We start from the raw sequence: 20,897 nt of genomic DNA on the forward strand, positions 1-20,897 counted from the left end.
GCGTGGAGGACAAAAGGCATCAACCCAAAATTGGGAGCTGGAATGAAAAGGAAAGATTGGCAACTGGTGTATCAGACCGGAGAGCACTGTTAAAATAATTTAATAGGAGGTAATTAGACAGGGGTGGCTCTGAAGTCCTAGGTTCCTACATGAGCAAACCAAAACCTAACTTAAACACATCTGTTTGTGTGTTTGTTTGTCTGTTTGTGCGTTTGTTTAGAGACAGAGTCTCACTATGTTCCCCAAGCTGGTCTTGAACTCCTAGACTCAAACGATCCTCCCCATTCAGCCTCCCAAGTAGCCAGGACTACCGGCATAAGCCACTGCACTGGGCTCTCTTTTCTAAGTGACCAGCTTAAAGGAAAATGAAACTGAAGCTTAACCACTCTGAAACTTCCATCTAACCTCAAACTCCAACTACTTTCCACTGGAATGATCAAATTTGGCTACTGCTCCACTTTCACCTACCAAATATTTTCTTGCCCTGGTTCCACATTCACCTTACAAAAGCCTTTCACTCCTGCGTCTTCTGTCTGGCGCTGTGGTCTGGAGCTGTCCAATTCACGCACTGCTGTTTGTTTAAGTAAACTCTTTAAAATTTTAATGTGACAGACAGGTACAGTGGCTCATGTCTGTAATCCCAGCACTTTGGGAAGCAAAGGTGGACAGATCAACTGAAGTCAGGAGTTCGAGACCAGCCTGGCCAACATGGTGAAACCTCGTCTCTACTAAAAATACAAAAATTAGCTGGGCCTGATGGTGCAAGCCTGTAATCCCAGCTATTCAGGAGGCTGAGGCAGGAGAATCACTTGAACCCAGGAGGTTGCAGTGAGTCAAGATGGCACCACTGCACTCCAGCCTGGGTGACAGAGTGAGACTCTGTCTAAAATAAAATAAAATAAAATAAAATTGTAATGTGCCTCACTTTATCTTTTAACAGTTCTGACATCAAAGTGCCTAAAAGGAGTCCAGGTGGGTATATGGAAGCAAGAGGGAGTTAATGACAACGGATTCCCAATGCTGAAGCTCAGAAATCCCGGGAATTTGAGGCCCCAGGACACCCCATAGTTGGGGTGCAGGTGGGTCAAAAAACAGGAGAATTGCTAGAGTCTGTTTGTAAAGTAGTGGGATGAAGCAGGAAGGCCAGAGCCAAAACAGCAGTGACTCCTGTGTGCAGAGCTGGCCTGCATGGGAACCGCTGCACAGCCATGGCTGATGGAAAAAGCCCCAAACTCCTATTCTGAGTCACCTGAAGATGGCAGAACTTAGAAAGCCACACTTAGACCTCTGCTGAGCCTGAGTCCTCCATAGAGTGACCCCAAATCGAAATCAATAGGAAGATATTATGATCAGAAACATGCAAGTAAGATTTTCATTCTGATACTGTGATATCAGGTTTCTGCCTATAGTTCCTGGCTCATAATTCCCATAGCCCTTGTTTCAGTGAACAGAATCTTGCTCTCTGACCTTCTCCTGACCCCTTTGCACCTGCCCAAGGCAGAACTCTCATGTGACTATGGGTCATGAGACCCTCATTTCAGAAGGGGTTCTGCCCTGTACCCTGGAGGAAAGATTACTGCCCATATAGGCCAAGAAGAATCTGAATAGACAAGCCTTACTGGGTTTGGATCATACCCTGTTATTCAATCACATCTCTACATGGCTATCAATCATGCCTATCCAATGAAGTCTTCATAAAAGGCCCAAGAGGACTGGGTTCGGAGAACCTCCAGGTACCTGAAAACATGGAGGTTCCTGGAAGGTGATGAACCCAGGGAAGCCTGGAAGCTCTGCACCCCTTCTCACGTGCCTTGACCTATGCATCTCTCCATCTGCACCCTTTGAAAGAACCTCCATAATATACTAGTGCCTGTAAATGTTTCCCCGAGTTCTGTGAACTGCTCTAGCAAATTAACTGAACCCAAAGAGGGGGCTGTGGAAACCTCAACTTCAAGCTGATTGGTCAGAAGTTTCTGGAGGCCTGAACTTGCAACTGGTGTCTGAAGGAAGTCAGGGTGGGGGCACACAGTCTTGTGGGACTGAGCCCTCAACACGTGGGATCTGGAGCCATCACCAGGAAGATAGCACCACAAGTGACTTGAATTCAAAGACACTCAGCTGGTGTCTGTTTCTCAGGGCATGGGGGAAAACCCATGCACATTTGGTCACAGAAGTCTTCTCTGTTGTGGTAGTGGCAGTGGTGGTGGTGCGAGGAAAAATGATTTGAGTTTTTCAAACAAATGTGTAAAGAGTTTGGAAGTCATCACTCCCATCCTCACAACAAGAAAAGATGCTGTTGTAGACTAAAATTCAGCAATTCTTCTCAGAACTATCCGAGAACTTAGGTCACAGAGCAAACTCCCACATCAAAAGCTGGAGAGATGGGTGAATCACAGCTTACTAGGAGCAGAAGCTGACAGAGATGAAGCCTGTGGGAACGCTTAAACTGTAACTGACTAAGTGCTGGAGGTTGAGTGTGGATCAGCCTGTGAGTTAAAAACTATTATGGGCTCAATCTCAGGCACCCCCCACCCCACCGATGCTTCCATGAGTTTTCCTCCAGAAGTCCCATTAGGTTCTTATAATGAAGAACACAGAAAAATCCCCTCATGTGTAGGGCAGGTGGAGAGAAGAAGTAATCACTTTGAAATAAGCCCAGAAACTTCTGTTCTCCATAACAAAAGCCTTCTCTCAAAATAAAGTACTTTGTTAAAGCCTTATCTGATCTTGTGGAAGGGCAATAAGCAATTAAGCCACTTTTAGCTTCCTACCTCATATAAACGGAGGGAAAAAAGCTAAAACTCTTCCCAAAGTTACAAGCCAGGGACAAAGAAAGACATAGAAAAAGAAAGAAAGAGAGAAAGAAAAGAGGAGGAAAGAGAAGGAAGGAAGAAAGGAAGGAAGGAAGGAAGAAAGGAAGGAAGGAAGGAAGGAAGGAAGGAAGGGAGGGAGGGAGGGAGGGAGGGAGGGAGAGAGGGAGGGAAAAAGAAAGAACAAAGAGAGAAAGGAAAGAAAGAAAAAGAAAGAAAGAAAGAAGAAGAAAGGAAGGAAGGAAAAAGAGAGAAAGGAAAGAAAGAAAGAGAGAAACAAAAGAAAGAGAAAGAAAGAAAAAAGAGAAAGGAAAGAAAGAAAGAAAAAGGAAAGAAAGAAAGAAAAAAGAAGAGAAAGGAAGAAAAGAAGAAAGGAAGAAAGAAAGAAAGGGAAAGAAAGAAAGAAAAAGGAAGGAAGAAAGAAAGAGAAAGGAAGGAAGGAAGAGAAAAGAAAATAAAAGAAAGAAATGAAAGAAGGAAAAGAAAAAGAGGAAGAAAGAGAAAGGAAAGAAAGAAGGAAGGAAAGAAAGAAAGAAAGAAGAGAAAGAAGAGAAAGGAAGAAACAAAGAAGAAAAATAATGAAGAAAAGAAGGAAAGAAAGAAAGAGACCACACAAGCAAGAAGAGAGTGGAGTGAAATATTTAAAGTGTTGATACGACTATAATTTGTCCATTTACAATTTTAAAAACATGGACGGGCACGGTGGCTCACAGCTGTAATCCCAGCACTTTGGGAGGCCAAGGTGGGTGGATCACCTGAAGTCAGGAGTTCAAGACCATCCCGACCAATATGGTGAAACTCCATCTCTACTAAAAATACAAAAATTAGCCAGGCATGGTGGCGGACACCTGTAGTCTCAGCTACTCAAGAGGCTGAGACAGGAGAATCACTCGAGCCCGGGAGGTGGAGATTGTAGTGAGCCAAGATCGTGCCACTGCACTCCAGCCTAGGCAACACAGCAAGACTCCATCTCAAAAAAACAAAAAGTATATATATAAATTTTAAAATAAATCAAATGGTGAAAGCACAAAACCAATAATCTAAAATTCTGTATCCAGTAACATACCCCTGCAAAAATGGAAAGATAAATAAATACTTTCTTAGCTAAACAATAAAATCATTTGATGTCTGTAGATCTATCTTATACAAAATATTTTTTTAAAGTTTTTCAGAGACAAGGGAAATTATTTAGGCCAGAAACTCAGGTTCACATAAAGAATGGAAAAGCCATCAGAGAAGGAATAAATGAAAGATAAAATATTTTAGTTTTCATACTCTTATTGATCTAATAATTATTGTTCAAAATAATAATAGCAATTTGATGATAATTTGATTATAGTGTATGGATAAGTGAAATGAGTGACAGTAATGTTTTAAGGGAAGGAAGAAAGGAACTAGGAATACTTTGTTATAATGCATCTGCACTACCTGTGAAGTGGCATAGTATTAATTAACAGTGAACTTAGATTGGTTGTAAATGTACAGTGTAAATTCTAGGGCAACCACTGAAAAAAATTTAAAAGTGTAGTATTATACTAAGAGAGGATAGAAAATGGAATCATATAAAATATTCCATTAAAACCAAGCAGGTAGTAAAAGAGGGAAGACAAAGAAAAAGACAAAGTACAACAAGTATAAAACAGTTATAAATATGGTAGATATTAATCCAACTATTTCAATAATCACTTTAAATGTGAATGGTCTAAATATACCAACGAAAAGACAGACAGACAGAGTGAATTAAAAAATAAGACCCAATTATATGTTGTGTGCAAGAAACTCACTTTACAAATAGAGACATGTATTAAGAGTAAAAGGAGAAAGATATACCATGCTAACACTAACCAAAAGAAAAGTAGAGCAACTACATTAATCTCAGATAAAATACTTCAGAATAAGAAAATTTATCAAGGATAAAGAGAAATATTACCTAACAATAGAAGAGTCAATTCTTTAAGAAGACATAATAATCCTCAATGTGTATGCACCAAACAACAGAATCAATATCCTTGAAGCAAAATCTGATAGCACTGCAAGGAGAAATAGACAAATCCACCACTATTACACCTGGAGACTTCAACACCTCCTTATCAGTAACTGACAAATCCAGCAGGCAGAAAATTAGTAAAGAGATACCTGAAGTGAACAGCACCACCAATCAACAGGATCTAATTGAAATGTATGAAATATGTCATCCATCAACAACAGAGAACACATTTTCTCAAGCTCGCATGGAACATTCACAAATATAGACCACATTCTGGGCTATAAAACAGATCTCAACAAACTTAAAAGAAAACATACAGAGTATGCTGTGAGACCACAATGGAAGTAAACTAGAAATTAATAATGGAAAGATAAAGCTAGGTATGGTTATATGCACCTGTAGTACCAGCCATTCTAGAGGCTGAGGTGGGAGTATTGTTCAAGCCCAAGGATTCAAGCCCAGCCTGGGCAATATAGCAAGACTCCATCTCTTTAAAAAATAACAGACAGGTAGCTGAAAAATCCTGAAATATTTGGATATTAAGGCACACACTTCTAAATAACAACTGAATCAAAGAAAGTCTTAAGAGAAATTTTGAAGTATTTTGAATTAAATGAAAATGAAACAGCATTAAATGTCCTCCCATCCTGAGAAAGTTAGGACACTACTCTGCCCCTACTCTTGAAGAAGACTGAAAATTAACTCTCTGAAGATCTTGCTTTGCACTCTGAACTCAGACAGCAGGCATAGTTGAAGATGCTAGCTGAATAAGGGGAACAAAGTAATATTCCACATACCACATACTTGGTACTCTCTCCCAGCCTCCTTCTCCTACTTGTCTTTCAGAATAATACTAACCAGGAATATACCCCTTCAGTAGACAGAATAATGGCCTGGCAAAGATGTCAACATCCTAATCCACAGGACCTGTGAACATGTTATGTTACATGGTAAGGTGAAATTAAGGTTGCTAATAAACCCTGGATGATTTGGGTGGATCCAATGTGATCACAAAGGTCCTAATAAGTGACAGAAGGAGGGAAGGAGTATCAGGATATGAGAAAGACTCCACTGGCCATTGCTGTCTTTGACGATGGAAGGGGACCACAGCCAAGAAATGTGGAGCAACCTTTAGAAGCTGGAAAAGACAAGAAAACAGATGCTCCCTAGAGTCTCCAGGGAGGAACACAGTCCTGCAACCCCTTGATTTTACCCCAGTGAGACTTGTCCAACCTCTGACCTCCAGGACTGTAGGATAATACATTTCTACTGTGTTAAGCCGTATACTTATGGTCATTTGTTACAGCAGGAACAGAGAACTTACATAGCCCCCAATCCAGAAACTGCAGGTTTCCTCACCTTCAACACTGACCAGTCCACAGGAAATTCATATAGACCAATATTGGCACCTGGAGTCTCCTGAACAATAGTCAATGGCCCTCCCTGATCATCCTATAGTGAAATCTCCTTTTTAAAAACTACACTATCTAAGTCTGAAATATAAATGAACAGCTAAGGATCAGTCGACACTTGGAAAAAGCTTTTGACATCAAAGAGATCCCAACAAACACAAAGAGAGAGGAATTGGATGGAAATAGAGACAATGCCAGTGAAAAATGACTTTAAAAACATAATTGAGGGTAGCTGTAGTGGCTTCTGCCTGTTACCCCAACTAATCGGCAGGCTGAGAAGGGAGGATGGCCTGAGGCTGAGAGTTTGAAGTTACAGTGAGTTATGATCACGTCACTGGACTCCAACCTGGACAACAGAGTAAGGCTCATCTCTAAAACAATAAAAATTAAATAAAAAATAAAAACCCTAATTGATATCCTCAGAGAGAAAAGAGAATATATTGAATATATGAAATGGGATGCTGAGGTAACCCCAAGGATGAGATTATCAAACTGAACTCATAAGAATCAGAGATCTTAGCCAGTATCAACATTTACTAATTAGGCCAGGTGCAGTGGCTCATGCCTATAACCCCAGGACTTTAGGAGGCCCAGGCAGGAGGATCACTTGAGCCCAGGAGTTCAAGACCAGTCTGGGCAATATACTGAAATTTCATCTCTACAAAAAAATAAAAATAAATTAGCCAGGTATGGTGGCATGTGCCCACGGTCCCAGCGACTCAGAAGGCTAAGGTGGGAGGGTCACTTGAGCCAGGGAGGTCAAGGCTGTAATGGGCCATGTTTGTGTCACACACTCAAGCCTAGGCAACAGATCTAGACTCTGTCTCAAAACAAACAAATAAACAAACAAAAAACCTAATTATTCAAAGGATATGTAGGCAAAACCTGGAAAAGCCTGAAATGACCCGTGCAGATTCCCAGTCCTTCCTTGCCACTTTATAACATTCTCTAGTCCAGAGTTAACATGTAAGGTTCTAAGTAGCATATATAAGACATCCATTACACAAATAGAGTTATTTTATTGACAAAAGTCTTCTTTATATACTGTGGCAATTACATAGCAGACACTGACATTTTCAAGTGGGCCATGCCTCCATGTATGTATGGATTCCAGATTTGCACAACAAAAGCACCCTAGCCAGAGCAGGTACATCCTGGTAAAAGCATTCCAGAAATGAGACCTCTTTCTGCTTGTAGATGCTATCCCATTAGCTAGTTTGCATGAAGATTGAACTTGGTCCTTTCTTTTTTTTTTTTTTTTCCCCTGGCATTTCCAAGTCAAGTAGAGTAAGTTACAAACCAGCTGCTAATCCTTTTCTTGCCAGAAGGTATAAAAAGAAACATTCAGAAAGCTCTTAGAAATTAAAAATATGGAAGTGGAAGTAAATACTTCAATAGGAAGGTTGAAACATAATGCCATGGAAATCTCCCATAAGGTAGAGCAAAAGGCAAAGATATGAACACAGAACAAGTAACAAATATTAAAAGATCAATTTAGGATTTAAGCTGAGTAATAGGAATTCCAGAGAAAGGAAACTAAGTTTTAACATGAGAAAGTGATGCTAGACAAAACAGCAACAATTGTTTCCAACTAAGGAAAGCCACTTTCCAGATCAAAAGGAGTCCCCTAGAAACAAGCACTACAAATGAGAGGGAAACTACACCGAGCCTCATTGCAATGACGTTTCAGAATACCAGGGACAAAAAGAAGACCCTCAGAACTTGCAGAGAAGGGTAAAAAAAAAAAAAAAAAAAAAAAAAAAAAAAAAAAGCAAACTAAAAAAACACATCAAGTACAAAGAATCAGGAATCAGACTGGCATCAGATTTCAGTGGGAACACTGAAATCTAGAAAATGATGAAGCAATGACTTCAGAATTCATAGCAGAAATCATATGCAGCCTAGAGACTATATATATATATATCTCTCTCTCTCCAATGTGAGGACAGAATAAAAACTTTTTTTCTTTACATGCCAAATCTCTATAAGCACTGGAAAACAGCCTCTACCCAAACAAGGGAGAATACTAAGGAAAATAAGACATAGGGTTTAATAAACAGAGTCTAGCACAGAGGAGAGACAATGGAAATTCTGAAAATGATGGTTAGGAGACCTTTCTCTGTCACCCGGGCTGGAGTCTGGAATGCAATGATGTGATCATAGCTCACTGCAGCCTCAAACTCCTGGGATCAAGCAATCTTCCCACCTCAGCCTCCTGAGTAGCTAGGATTGCAGGCACACACCACATCAGCTAATTTTTATATTTTTTTGTAGAGACAGGGTCTCACTATGTTGTTCAGGCTGTACTTGAACTCCTGGCCTCAAGTGATCCTCCTGCCTTAGACTCTGAAAGCACTAGGATTACAGGTGTAAGACACTATACCTGGGCAGACTCTCTAAAACAACTATAAAACAAGACTAGAAGACAAGTCATCCAGAATGGAGAGGGAGGAAAGAGGACAAGAAATCCAGAACAAATATCAGCAATGTCTCAAACTGGATGGATGGATGGATGGATGGATGGATGGGTGGGTGGGTATGGAGAGATAGAAGACTATTGATATTTATCAACTTGTATTTTAACAGATAAGCTATTCATTTGCATAAGAATATATTATGTATGAATTACAATAGGCAGTACATTAATATAATTTTTAATAACATAAAAAATCTGTTTTCATCCATGTCTCCATCCATCCTGACCACCATCTTCCACACATACATCATTATTTACTATTTTCTTTTTTGTTTATTTATTTGTTTTTTGAGACAGAATCCTGCTCTGTCACCCAGACTGGAGTGCAGTGGCATGATCTTGGCTCCCTGCAAGCTCTGCCACCCAGGTTCATGCCATTCTCCTGCCTCAGCCTCCCAAGTAGCTGGGACTACAGGCGCCTGCACCATGCCTGGCTAATTTTTTGTATTTTTAGTAGAGACAGGGTTTCACCATGTTAGTCAGGATGGTCTCGATCTCATGACCTCGTGATCCGCCCGCCTTAGCCTCCCAAAGTGCTGGGATTACAAGTGTGAGCCACCACATCCGGCCTATTTTCTTTTTAATGTTCCTTAATGTGACAAATAATTTTATATACTCCTGATGCTATGTAAGTATATCTCTAGGATAAATGGTCATCAGTAGGAGTTTCAGGTCACAGAATAAATGCATTTGTAATTTGGGGGATATTATCAAATTTCCCTACATAGAGATTCTTTTATAACATGTGCAATCACAACAGCAATGCATGGAAAACCCTGTTTCTCAACAGTTTTGCCAAGAATGCATTGTAAAACTTTTAGATTTTGCTAATCTGAGCAGTGAAAAATGGTCAATTCAGTTTAATTTGCATTCATCTAATTACGAATTGGATTTAACGTGTTTTCATAAATGTTTTAACATTTGTATTTCTTTTTTGTGAAATGTCTTTTCATGTCTTCCACTCTTATTCGATCAGGTCACTTGTTCTCACCAATTTCTGTTTGTGTGTGTGTGTGTGTTTGTGTGTGTGTGTGTATATGCATGAATGTATTGAGAAAAGATCTATACTTCTGACAATGAGTTTGGAAACTAAATACTAGTATTGGGAGTAGAGAAAGAAGACAAAGGTATTATGGTTACAAGAGCTAAAGCCTCTTTTTCTACAATAGGGAAATGACAATAAATAATAGCTAAAACTGAAGTCAAGAAATAGCATTAGACAAACTCAGTGGCTCATGCCTGTAATCCCAGTGCTTTAGGAGACTGAAGCAGAAGGATCAATTGGGGCCAGAAGTTCAAGCCTAGCCTGGGCAACATAGTGAGATTCCATCTCTACAAAAAAATTTAAAAATTTAAAATACCTGAGTGGTGACACATGCCTGTAGTCCCAGCTACTTGGGAGGCTTAGACAAGGAGGTCACTTGAACATAGGAAGTTAAGACTGCAGTAAGCCATGATCATACCACTGCACTCCAGCATGGGCAACAGAGTGAGAGCTTGTCTCAAAAATATATATATTTTTAAAAAGTAGGCTGGGCACAGTGGCTCACACCTGCAATCCCAGCACTTTGGGAGGCCGAGACCGGCAGATCACAAGGTCAGGAGATCGAGACCATCCTGGCTAACACGGTGAAACCCCATGTCTACTAAAAATACAAAAAAAATTAGCCAGCGTGGTGGCGGGTGCCTGTAGTCCCAGCTACTCGGGAAGCTGATACAGGAGAATGGCATGAACCCGAGAGGCAGAGCTTGCAGTGAGCCGAGATTGCACCACTGCACACTCCAGCCTGGGCAACAGAGCAAGACTCCATCTCAAAAAAAAAAAAAAAAGATTAATGTTTGCATATTCCGTTTTCTTAGATACAAGATTCTCTTCCTATGTTTGCTGATGGTTACTGAGAAAGAAGATTTCCCTGTTATCAAAAAACCTAGGAAACCTAATCTAGGTGTTTTCTTCCTGTAGTATTGTAAAATGCAAGTCGATAAAGAAATGAATCTGAGAGATCTAAGTATAAACACAGCATGATTCTTTCATAGTCTTGAGTCACTTCAACCAATTCCACGGATTTTTTTCAACTTGCATTTCTAATTCTCTCTATTAATTTCCTAGAGCTACTGTAACAAAGTACAAACTAGGTAGCCTAAAACAACAGAAACTCACTGTCTTACAGTTCTGGAAACTAAAAGTTTTAACTTAAAGTGTCAGCAAGCCATACTCTCCCTGAAGACTCTAAGCGAGATCCTGCGATCCTTCCATCCTTTCTCACCTGTTGCTAGTTTTTGATAGTTTATTGTTTGGTTTCGTTTTTGTTGTTGTTGTTGTTTGAGACAGGGTCATGCTCTGTCACTCAGGCTGGAGTGCAGTGGTGCAATCATGGTTCACTGCAGCCTCAACCTGGGCTCAAGCAATCCTCCCACCTCAGCCTCCCAAGTAGCTAGGACTGCAGGCGTGTGCCACCACATCCAGTTAGTTTATTTTTATTTTTTATAGAGATATGGTCTCACTGTGTTGTCCTGGCTGTTCTCCAACTCCTGACCTCAAGCTAACCTCTTACCTTGGCCTCCTAAAGTGCTGGGATTACAGGCGTGAGCCACTGCGCCCAGCCTGGGTAGTTCCCTGTTTGCTATTCCTTGACTTGTAGACACATCACCCCAAGCCTCCATCATCACATGATGTTTTCTCCATGTCTAAGTTTCCTTCTTTTTATAAGAATACCAGTCATTGGATTAGAGTCCACCCTTCTCCATTACAACCTCATTTTATCTTGATCACATCTGCAAAGATCCTATTTCCAAATAAGATCACATTCATAGGTACCAGAGGTTAGGACTTCAACATATCTCTTTGGGGGACACTCAACTCACACACCTTCATTTTGTTTATTCTAACATATTTTTTCTTCTCTTTCTCTCCAGACTTCACCTTTGCCTTCCTTCTGGTGAAGCCAAAATAGGCATTTCTGAGTAATACAACTGATTCAGGGAATAACTATTCTGAATATACCCCAACCCTAACCCACCTGTCCCAGGAAAATTGTTATCCTCATCTACTTTCTCTTATACCCTGTTATCCTAATCTACTTTCTCCAAGTGGTAAACCCCACAATATTTAGTAGTTGCCTATTAAATTTGATATCCAGGTTGGGTGCAGTGGCTTACACCTGTAATCCCAGCACTTTGGGAGGCTGAGGTGGGTGAATTACCTGAGGTCAGGAGTTTGAGACCAGCCTGATCAATATGGTGAAACCTCGTCTCTACTAAAAATACAAAAATTAGCTGGGTGTGGTAGCATGCACCTGTAGTCCCAGCTACTTGGGAGGTTGAGACAGGAGAATTTCTTAAACCCGGGAGGCAGAGGTTGCAGTGATCCAAGATCATGCCACTGCACTCCAGCCTGGGTGACAGAGCAAGATTCAGTCTCAAAAAAATAATTAATTTAAAAAATTTGATATCTAAATGATACAATGATCTCAGGACAAAAATCAACAGAAGAAATAATGGTGTGTTTGAAAGAGTACAAGGTTTGAAATCAGAAAACCTGAGTTGCAATTCCAGTGCTGTTACTTAAAACAGAACCAATCTAGTTCTTCTAAATGCTACTGCAATATTCTTTTCATCATCGTAAGGCTAAAGCCTCCACCTGTGACCCAAATTCAATTCCCACACCAAGAGCGGTCCTAGATTGCACAGAATGTTGCACCTAAATTTAAATGGAAATGCCCAAAGAGAAGGAAAAGAAGAGAATAAAGAGGAGGAAAGGAGGAGGAAAAGAAGGAGAAGGAAAAGGAGAAAGACAGGAGCAAATCGCAAAATACAATTTCCAGAAAATCTCTTTTAACAATTTTTAAGCAGATGCACAGAAAAAAAGTCCCAAGAGGAAACTGTCTCTTGGAGCTTCCCTAAAAATGAATGGAAAGAAGTCACTGGCAGTTACCAGCGTGTATTTCATGCTATTTTCGTTAGTGGGTGACTCATCCATGCCGGGTAGTGAATTTCCCAGGCTTTCAAATTTAAATGAATGTAGATAGTGCAAGGCATTCATTTTACCATGGAGTGTTTTCTCCTGTTGGTCATAAAAGGAATCCATTGTGTTATGATTAGGTCATGCTTGACCCACCTCAGGAATGTTTTCAGAGTGACAGAATATTTATTTCTCAGAGATGTCTCCAAGGTTCAAGGAAGTCTGATTGGCATACTTACAAAGGCCTTGTGATCCTAATAGGGTCTAAGACAAGTCCTCCCCTTCTTTTGTGGGCAGGCTGTTATTGTTAATCCAGCTGCACTTGGTAATGACGCCCACCTTTTCATTCTAAACATAGAATAAGAGAGTAATTAACAGAGCGTAATCACACCGAAAGAAAATCCTGCTTTCTAAAAAAATATTGCTTCAGAATAATTTAATTGTGCTTCACATGTTTTGAACAATTTTAGACAAGAATTTAACTTACTACTAGTAATAACATGTCACTTTTTCTCCATCTGTCATAATTACTCAATAAACACATAGGCTTCAAAAATTGCATCTAAACTTATGCATGCAAGTGGTGTACTTTCTGATCAAACCACTGTAGGCGGTGAGTAGTGCCATCAATCATTTTTTTTTTTTTGAGACAGAGTCTCGCTCTATCATCCAGGTTGGAGTGCAGTGGTGCAATCTCGGCTCACTGCAACCTCTGCCTCCCAGGTTCAAGTGATTCTCCTGCCTCAGCCTCTCAAGGAGCTGGGATTACAGGCATGTGCCACCACACCCACCTAATATTTTTGTATTTTCAGTAGCGACAGGGTTTCACCATGTTGGCCAGGCTGGTCTTGAACTCCTGACCTCAGGTGATCCACCTGCCTCAGCCTCCCAAAGTGCTGGGATTACAGGCATGAGCCACCATGCCTGGCCTTTCTTTTTTTTAAAATCCCCCTCCATGTCCCCCCATTGACAATACAGATGAGTCCCAGGGCCTGGGTTGAGATGTATATGGGATAGGTTAATTCAGCCTCCTCTTTCTGTTTGGTTGGGGTAATAACATATCCTATGCTGAGCACGAGGAGGCTGGCACCACAAATCTTTGAGGCCAAAACTTGTAAGATTTCAGCTTCTGAAACAACAAATCAGACCCAAACTGGCACTGAGCTAAGGACTCAGTGCCTACCAGTTACAGTTTGCATTTGTCACTCATATTTGACAGGTAATTATTTCTCCTCAGATTTTTTGACTTAAAGGGACCTCAGGTGAGAGACTAGGGATAACAGAAAAGGGCAATTAGGTTATTGCTTAGCGGTTGTTACTGAATGTTAGAAATAACAGCTCGGGGTCATAAAGAAAACCAGCACTCGAACAAAAGATTTCTTAGCAAGGCAAATTTGCTTCTGCAGAAGGGTGCTGCTGCACTCCTGGCCATGGCGATAGCAAACCGAGTGGGGTAGGGCAGGGGTTTTTATACCTAATGCAGCAGTTCCTGTAGCTGTGTCCTTTCCCCATTGACTGGAGTCCAATCACACAATCTAAGCTGACTTGATTGGCTACTGTTTAAAATTGAATAGGGCTAACTAGGCAGGAAGGGAGAGGCTGTTTGTTAGAGCACAAGGTATGTCCGGGCATGTTAGGGCGCAGGAAAGGCTGGAGGGGTAGTTTTGATGGAAAGGACAATTGCAGAGCAAGTAATCAAGGAAATAGATGTGAATTACAGATTAGGGCTGGCTGGAAGGTTATTTACCATAACTAGGGGCAAGAAGAGGTACAAAGAACGAGGAAGTTAGGCTTGAAAATAGAGAACAAAGAACAAGGAAGCTGAACAAGCCAACTCTTTGAAGAGGAACTTACTGTACCTAACACTGAATAAGATTAACTGTGGCTTGTTTCCATTCAAATATCAAATCACAAAAATGGAAATCTTTCTTGAAACTCATAAAATTTAACATTAAGGAAGATTTAGGTTTAACAATATCAATTCATTTTTGGTTTTGTTGTTTGTTTTTTGTGACAGGGTGTCACTTTATTGCCCAGCTCACTGCAACTTCCACATCCAGAGCTCAAGCCATCCTACCCACCTCAGCCTCCTGAGTAGCTGGGACTATAGGCACATGCCACCAAGCCCAGCTAATTTTTGTATTTTTTTGGTACAGACGAGGTTTCACTATGTTGTCCAGGCTTGAACTCCTAAGCTCAAGTGATCTGCCTGCCAGGGCCTCTTAAAATGTTGAGGCCGGGCGCGGTGGCTCAAGCCTGTAATCCCAGCACTTTGGGAGGCCGAGACGGGCGGATCACAAGGTCAGGAGATCGAGACCATCCTGGCTAACACGGCAAAACCCCGTCTCTACTAAAACCACAAAAAATTAGCCGGGCGAGGTGGCGGCGCCTGTGGTCCCAGCTACTCGGGAGGCTGAGGCAGGAGAATGGCGTGAACCCGGGAGGCGGAGCTTGCAGTGAGCTGAGATCTGGCCACTGCACTCCAGCCTGGGCGACAGAGCGAGACTCCGTCTCAAAAAAAAAAAAAAAAAAAAAAATGCTGAGATTACAGGCATGAACCACTGCACCCAGCCAATTCATATATTTTAATTGTTTCCTTTTTTTTTTTTTTTGGAGACTGAGTCTTGCTGTCAACTTGCTGGAGTGCAGTGGCGAGATCTTGGCTCACTGCACCTCTGCCTCCTGGGTTCAAGCGATTCTCCTGCCTCAGCCTCCCAAATAGCTGTGGAGACAGGCGTGAGCCACTGCGCCTGGCATGCACCAGGATATTTATACAGGAACTGTTTTACCAGGTGGTCAGGTGGTGCCACAGGATAAAATATGACATGAATGTGGCCAAGGTCAAGAAGCAGGTAAGTGCCACCCAGGGAAGAGACCAGAGCATGAGTCAAGGTCACTGAGAACAGACAACATGCACACCAGGGTCAAGTATCTATTTACAGCAAGACAAGTGAGAACACAAAATCCAGTCCCTTGCAAGACATCAGTCCCCACAACTAGCAGATGCACTTCATATCCAATCCAGGCAGCATGGTCACATACAGGCCTTTTTGGGCTGTGGTAAGCTAGGCCCAGACCCTTGCCCCATGGGGTCTGAAATACAAAAAGCTGGGGGCATGCCTGACACATGCATGGCTAAACAGTCTGTTTTTTATTTGTTTTTTTGTTTGTTCATTTGTTTTTGAGATGGAGTTTTGTTTCTGTTGCCCAGGCTGGAGTGCAATGGCGTGATCTTGGCTCACTGCAACCTCTGCCTCCCAGGTTCAAGCAATTCTCCTGACTCTGCTTCCCAAGTAGCTGGGATTACAGGCGCCCACAACCATGCCCGGCTAATTTTTGTATTTTTAGTAGAGATGCAGTTTCACCATGTTGGCCAGGCTGGTCTGCCATTCCTGACCTCAGGTGATCCACCCTCCTCTGCCTCCGAAAGCGCTGGGATTACAGGCGTGAGCCACTGCACCCAGCCTGTTAAGCAGTTTTAAGAAAGGTTTACTTGTGCTCAATACCGAGGGAACAGCGACAGTCTGGTGTGCTCTGAGCTCTTGCATGCAATGTACTTAGTGAGCTGGTCAGCACCTCCTGTACCAAGCTCAGGGTTCTTCTTGGGAACACTGGCGGCCTTTGGACCTTTCTTTCACAAAAATATTTGACATCATACATGTATCCTGATGGTCTTATATACTCAATATTTTTTGCAATAGCCCATGCAGGAAAAACATTGGACTAGACAAACTGTGAGATGTTGAAACAATGAAATACACACAGCAATAAAAGTAAACAGACTAGAGATATGCACGATAATATAGATGAATCTTAAAATTAATATCATGCAAAAATGCAAGACACAAAAGCATACATACTAATTCCATTATATGAAGTTCAAAAATAAGCAAAACTAAACCATTGTTTAGGAATAAATGCATGATTGGCAAAACACCAAAGAATGTCAAGTGACCAAAAGAAGTGACCAACATTCATAAAAGGCAGAACAGTAGTTGCCTCCATGGAAAAGGAGGGGTTTGAGCCGGATGTTGTTTCTAAACACAGGGATATTCTGAAATTTCCTGTCTTGATCCAGCTGATAATTAGATAAGTGTTTGCCTTATAAATATTTACTGCACTGAACATTCACTGTGGAGGCTACGAGAACGCACCACCCAGCCCTCCTATTACAAGGAGTATAACTTGACTGAGGGCCCAGATGCATGCAGAACCCCACTGCAGCATTGGGGCAAGGCCAACTCCACCCCTACAACAATGGGGTTGGCCCTGAGGCTGCTCCACTCATGAATGAGATTAACAGGTAGAGCAGGGCAGAACAGATCCTGGGAGGTACACGAGGCTTGCAACCACCAACTTTAGCTGAGGGGCTCCCCAACAGCTTTGCCAAACCTTCCCTAGACTTCAGGTCAATCTAGGACAAATCTACCCACCTCGCTCTCTCTCCCTCTGAATGAGACTCACAGGGGAACAATGACTGCCCTAGCCTTTCCCCAAAGCCTCTCCGATTCCCTCTCTATTTACTTTCCCAAAGGTATTTCTCTTAATAAAATCCTTGCACATTTAACCCCCTTCTTGGCCTCTGCTTCTCGAAGGACCCCAAGCTGGCAAAATTATGTTTTATTCCTTTTTTTTTTTTTTTTTTGAGATGGAGTTTTGCTCTTGTTGCCCAGGCTGGAGTGCAATGGCACGATCTTGACTCACTACAACCTCCACCTCCCCAGGTTCAAGAGATTCTCCTGCCTCAGCCTCCCGAGTAGCTAGTACACGTGTTCATCACCACGCCCAGCAATTTTTTTCTGTTTTTAGTAGAGACGGGGTTTCACCATGTTGGCTGGTCTCGAACTCCTGACCTCAGGTGATCCACCCACCTCAGCCTCCCAGTGTGCTGGGATTACAGGTGTGAGCCACAGCACCTGGCTGTTTTATTCCCTTTTCTACATGCGCATTCCATTCCTCAGTGTTAAAAATGTTTAAAACGGTCATGCCGGCTGGGCATGGTGAACCACGCCTGTAATCCCAGCACTTTGAGAAGCCGATGGTGGATCACAAGGTCAGGAGTTGGAGACTAGCCTGGCCAACATGGTGAAACCCCATTTCTACTAAAAATATAAAAATTAGCTGGGCGTAATGGCGCATGCCTGTAATCCCAGCTACTTGGTGTGTCTGGAATTGGTTCTTCCCCATGGGCTCTTGGTCTCACTGACTTCAAGAATGAAGCCTCGGTGAGTGTTACAGTTCTTAAAGATGGTATGTCCGGAGTTTCTTCCTTCAGATGTTCAGATGTGTCCGGAATTTCTTCCTTCTGGTGGGTTCTTGGGCTCGCTGACTTCAGAAGTGAAGCTGCAGACCTTCGCAGTGAGTGTTACAGCTCATAAAAACAGTGCATCCAGAGTTGTTCATTCCTCCCGGTGGGTTCATGGCCTCACTGGCTTCAGAAGTGAAGCTGCAGACCTTTGTGGTGAGTGTTACAGCCCATAAAGGTGGCGCAGACCCAAAGAGTAAGCAGCAGCAAGATTTATTGCGAACAGCGAAAGAACAAGGCTTCCCAAGCATGGAACCGGATGCAAGCACATTGCTGCTACTGGCCCTGGTGGCCTGCTTTTATTCCCTTATTTGACCCCACCTACATCCTGCTGATTGGTCCATTTTACAGAGTGCTGATTGGTGCGTTTACAAACATTTAGCTGGACACAGAGTGCTGATTGGTGCATTTACAATCCTTTAGCTAGACAGAAAAGTTCTCCAAGTCCCCACCAGACCCAGAAGCCCAGCCAGCTTCACCTCTCATTTGGGAGGCTGAGGCAGGAGAATTGTTTGAATTCAGGAGGCGGAGATTACAGTGAGATCGCATCATTGCACTCCAGTCTAGGTGACAGAGCAAGACTCTGTCTTGAAGAAGAAAAGAAAAGAAAAAAAAAAAACTGTCATGCCAATCTGTATAGCAAAACAGCGAGGGGGAGATACTATCTGGTGGTGTATATATGGGGGTTGATGGTGTTGCTGAAATGCCCCTGTGATGGTTAATATTGTGTCAACTTGATTGGATTGAAGGATGCAAAGTACTGTTCCTGGGTGTGTCTGTGCGGGTGTTGCCAAAGGAGATTAACATTTGAGTCTGTTGTCTGGGAAAGGCAGACACACCTTCAATCTGGGCAAGCACAATCTAATCAGCTGCCAGTGTGACCAGAATAAAAGCAGGTAGAAGAACGTGGAAAGACTACACTGGTTTAGCCTCCCAGTCTACATCTTTCTCCCGTGCTGGGTGCTTCCTGCCCTTAAACATAACACTCCAAGCTCTTCAGCTTTGGGACTCACACTGGCTTCCTTGCTCCTCAGCTTGCAGACGGCCTATTGTGGGACCTTGTGATTGTCTGAGTCAATACTCCTTAATAAACTCCCCTTTATATATACATCCATCCTATTTGTTCTGTCCCTCCAGAGAACCCTGGCTAATACAGCCCCCAAAACCAACACTGACCTCTTAGGTTAGCATTTGGAAAATGTGGGAAATCATGCTGTACTTGCCAGTGAATTTTTTTTTTTTTTTTTTTTTTTTTTTTTTTTTTGAGACGGAGTCTGGCTCTGTCGCCCGGGCTGGAGTGCAGTGGCCGGATCTCAGCTCACTGCAAGCTCCGCCCCCCGGGTTTACGCCATTCTCCTGCCTCAGCCTCCCGAGTAGCTGGGACTACAGGCGCCCGCCGCCTCGCCCGGCTAGTTTTTTGTATTTTTTAGTAGAGACGGGGTTTCACCGTGTTCGCCAGGATGGTCTCGATCTCCTGACCTCGTGATCCGCCCGTCTCGGCCTCCCAAAGTGCTGGGATTACAGGCTTGAGCCACCGCGCCCGGCGCCAGTGATCTTAAATGGTTTGTATTGGGCTAATTTCTTGAGAGAAGCTCTTCTCTTTTTTCCAATCTTTAAAGTGTCTGTGAGACAGAAAGTGCTAATAATGGTGAACATCTTTGCATGTATTTCTCTGTTTCCACATGTGCTGTCTCGGTGATCCTCACCATAACCCTATTACTGTTTTATGGAGAGGAAACCAAGCCACAGGGAGATTTAGTGATCTGCCTGTTGCCTCTTGTCTACTATGAGGGATAGCAAAGACAGACTTTGACTTACGGTCCTCAGTGTTTTCTTTCCTTCCTTGGCTGGACACCGTCTACATTTCAATACTATTACATTTATATTTTAACACTGAACCTTCTACTAAATAGGGCATTCGATCTCATAGAACTTCCAAGAAGCCTTAGTCCCCTCTCTGGGTTTCAGCCAATAGCTCATCTCAAGACATGTGGAGTCTTATCTCACTCTGGCTCTTGGTATTCACCCCAGACATTGTCCAGACAAACTAAAAAGAGCTCTATCAGGATCCCTGGCACCAAAGACCCAAACTAGGCCAGGACAACAAAAACAGTGAGGAGGAAGAAACTGAGCCCCTTGATGGTCCTGCTCCCCAGCCTACGCTCTCCCATCCACCCACTGACCACATTAGAAGGCAGCTTGTCACTGAGGAGTGACCTTGAACACAGGGGCCCTTAGATTCAGTGTGTGGCTAGGGTGTAAGGAAGAGCAAGCCCATTCTAGCTGCTTTTGCAGAAGCCAGAAGACATCTGGTAATTGCCAGGGAAATCCCTGCCATATCAGTACCATAGGAAAGGGAAAGAAAGAAAAAGAGAGAAAGAAAGTGAGAAAGAAAAAAAGAGAAGAAAGAGAAGAAAGAGAAGAAAGAAAGAAAGAAAGAAAGAAAGAAAGAAAGAAAGAAAGAAAGAAAGAAAGAAAGAAAGAAGAGAAAGAGGAAGAGAGAAAGAAAGAAAAGAAAAAAAGAAAGGAAGAAAGAAGGAAGGAAGGAAGGAAGGAAGGAAGGAAGGAAGGAAGGAAGGAAGGAAGGAAGGAAGGAAGGAAGGAAGGAATCCCTGCCGTAAACCTCTCTTAGCAGCTCTGAAGACAGTCTCCAGATTTCCTGGTTGCATTAACCCTTAACCTTAGTCCCCAACCCTTTCCAGGGTTCAACCTGCATCCTCAGAGACCTGTCACAACCCTGCATCCTCAGAGACTGTGCTTCAGTGTCCCAGCCAAGTTTGCCACTGCTTAATTTGCCTTACCCAAAGAGCTCTATTCTGGAAAATCTAGTGACCCGGGGTCACTAGAAAATTTATTTAAAGAGCTGGTTTGCCCTTGGGGAAAACTACATAGACCTGATAACTGAAAAAACTGCATCATACCTGGTAATTGGAAAACAAATAGTTT

The 20,897-nt window shown here is 42.4% G+C and overlaps 1 long non-coding RNA gene and 1 other non-coding gene across 2 annotated transcripts in view; both read right to left on the reverse strand.

Moving 5' to 3' along the window:
* Positions 1-20,897, reverse strand: part of LOC144339985 (uncharacterized) — a 56,216-nt gene that overhangs the window by 21,970 nt on the left and 13,349 nt on the right. The window contains exon 3 of the long non-coding RNA XR_013415635.1: positions 12,886-12,994. This is a non-coding gene — a long non-coding RNA (uncharacterized LOC144339985). The remainder of the gene's footprint in view (positions 1-12,885; positions 12,995-20,897) is intronic.
* On the reverse strand, positions 13,600-13,731 carry LOC114677247 (small nucleolar RNA SNORA51). Its single transcript, XR_003728538.1, has one exon. It is a non-coding gene; the product is annotated as a small nucleolar RNA SNORA51 (small nucleolar RNA).

Source organism: Macaca mulatta, chromosome 3, assembly GCF_049350105.2.
Source record: "Macaca mulatta isolate MMU2019108-1 chromosome 3, T2T-MMU8v2.0, whole genome shotgun sequence".
Lineage (NCBI taxonomy): Eukaryota > Metazoa > Chordata > Mammalia > Primates > Cercopithecidae > Macaca > Macaca mulatta.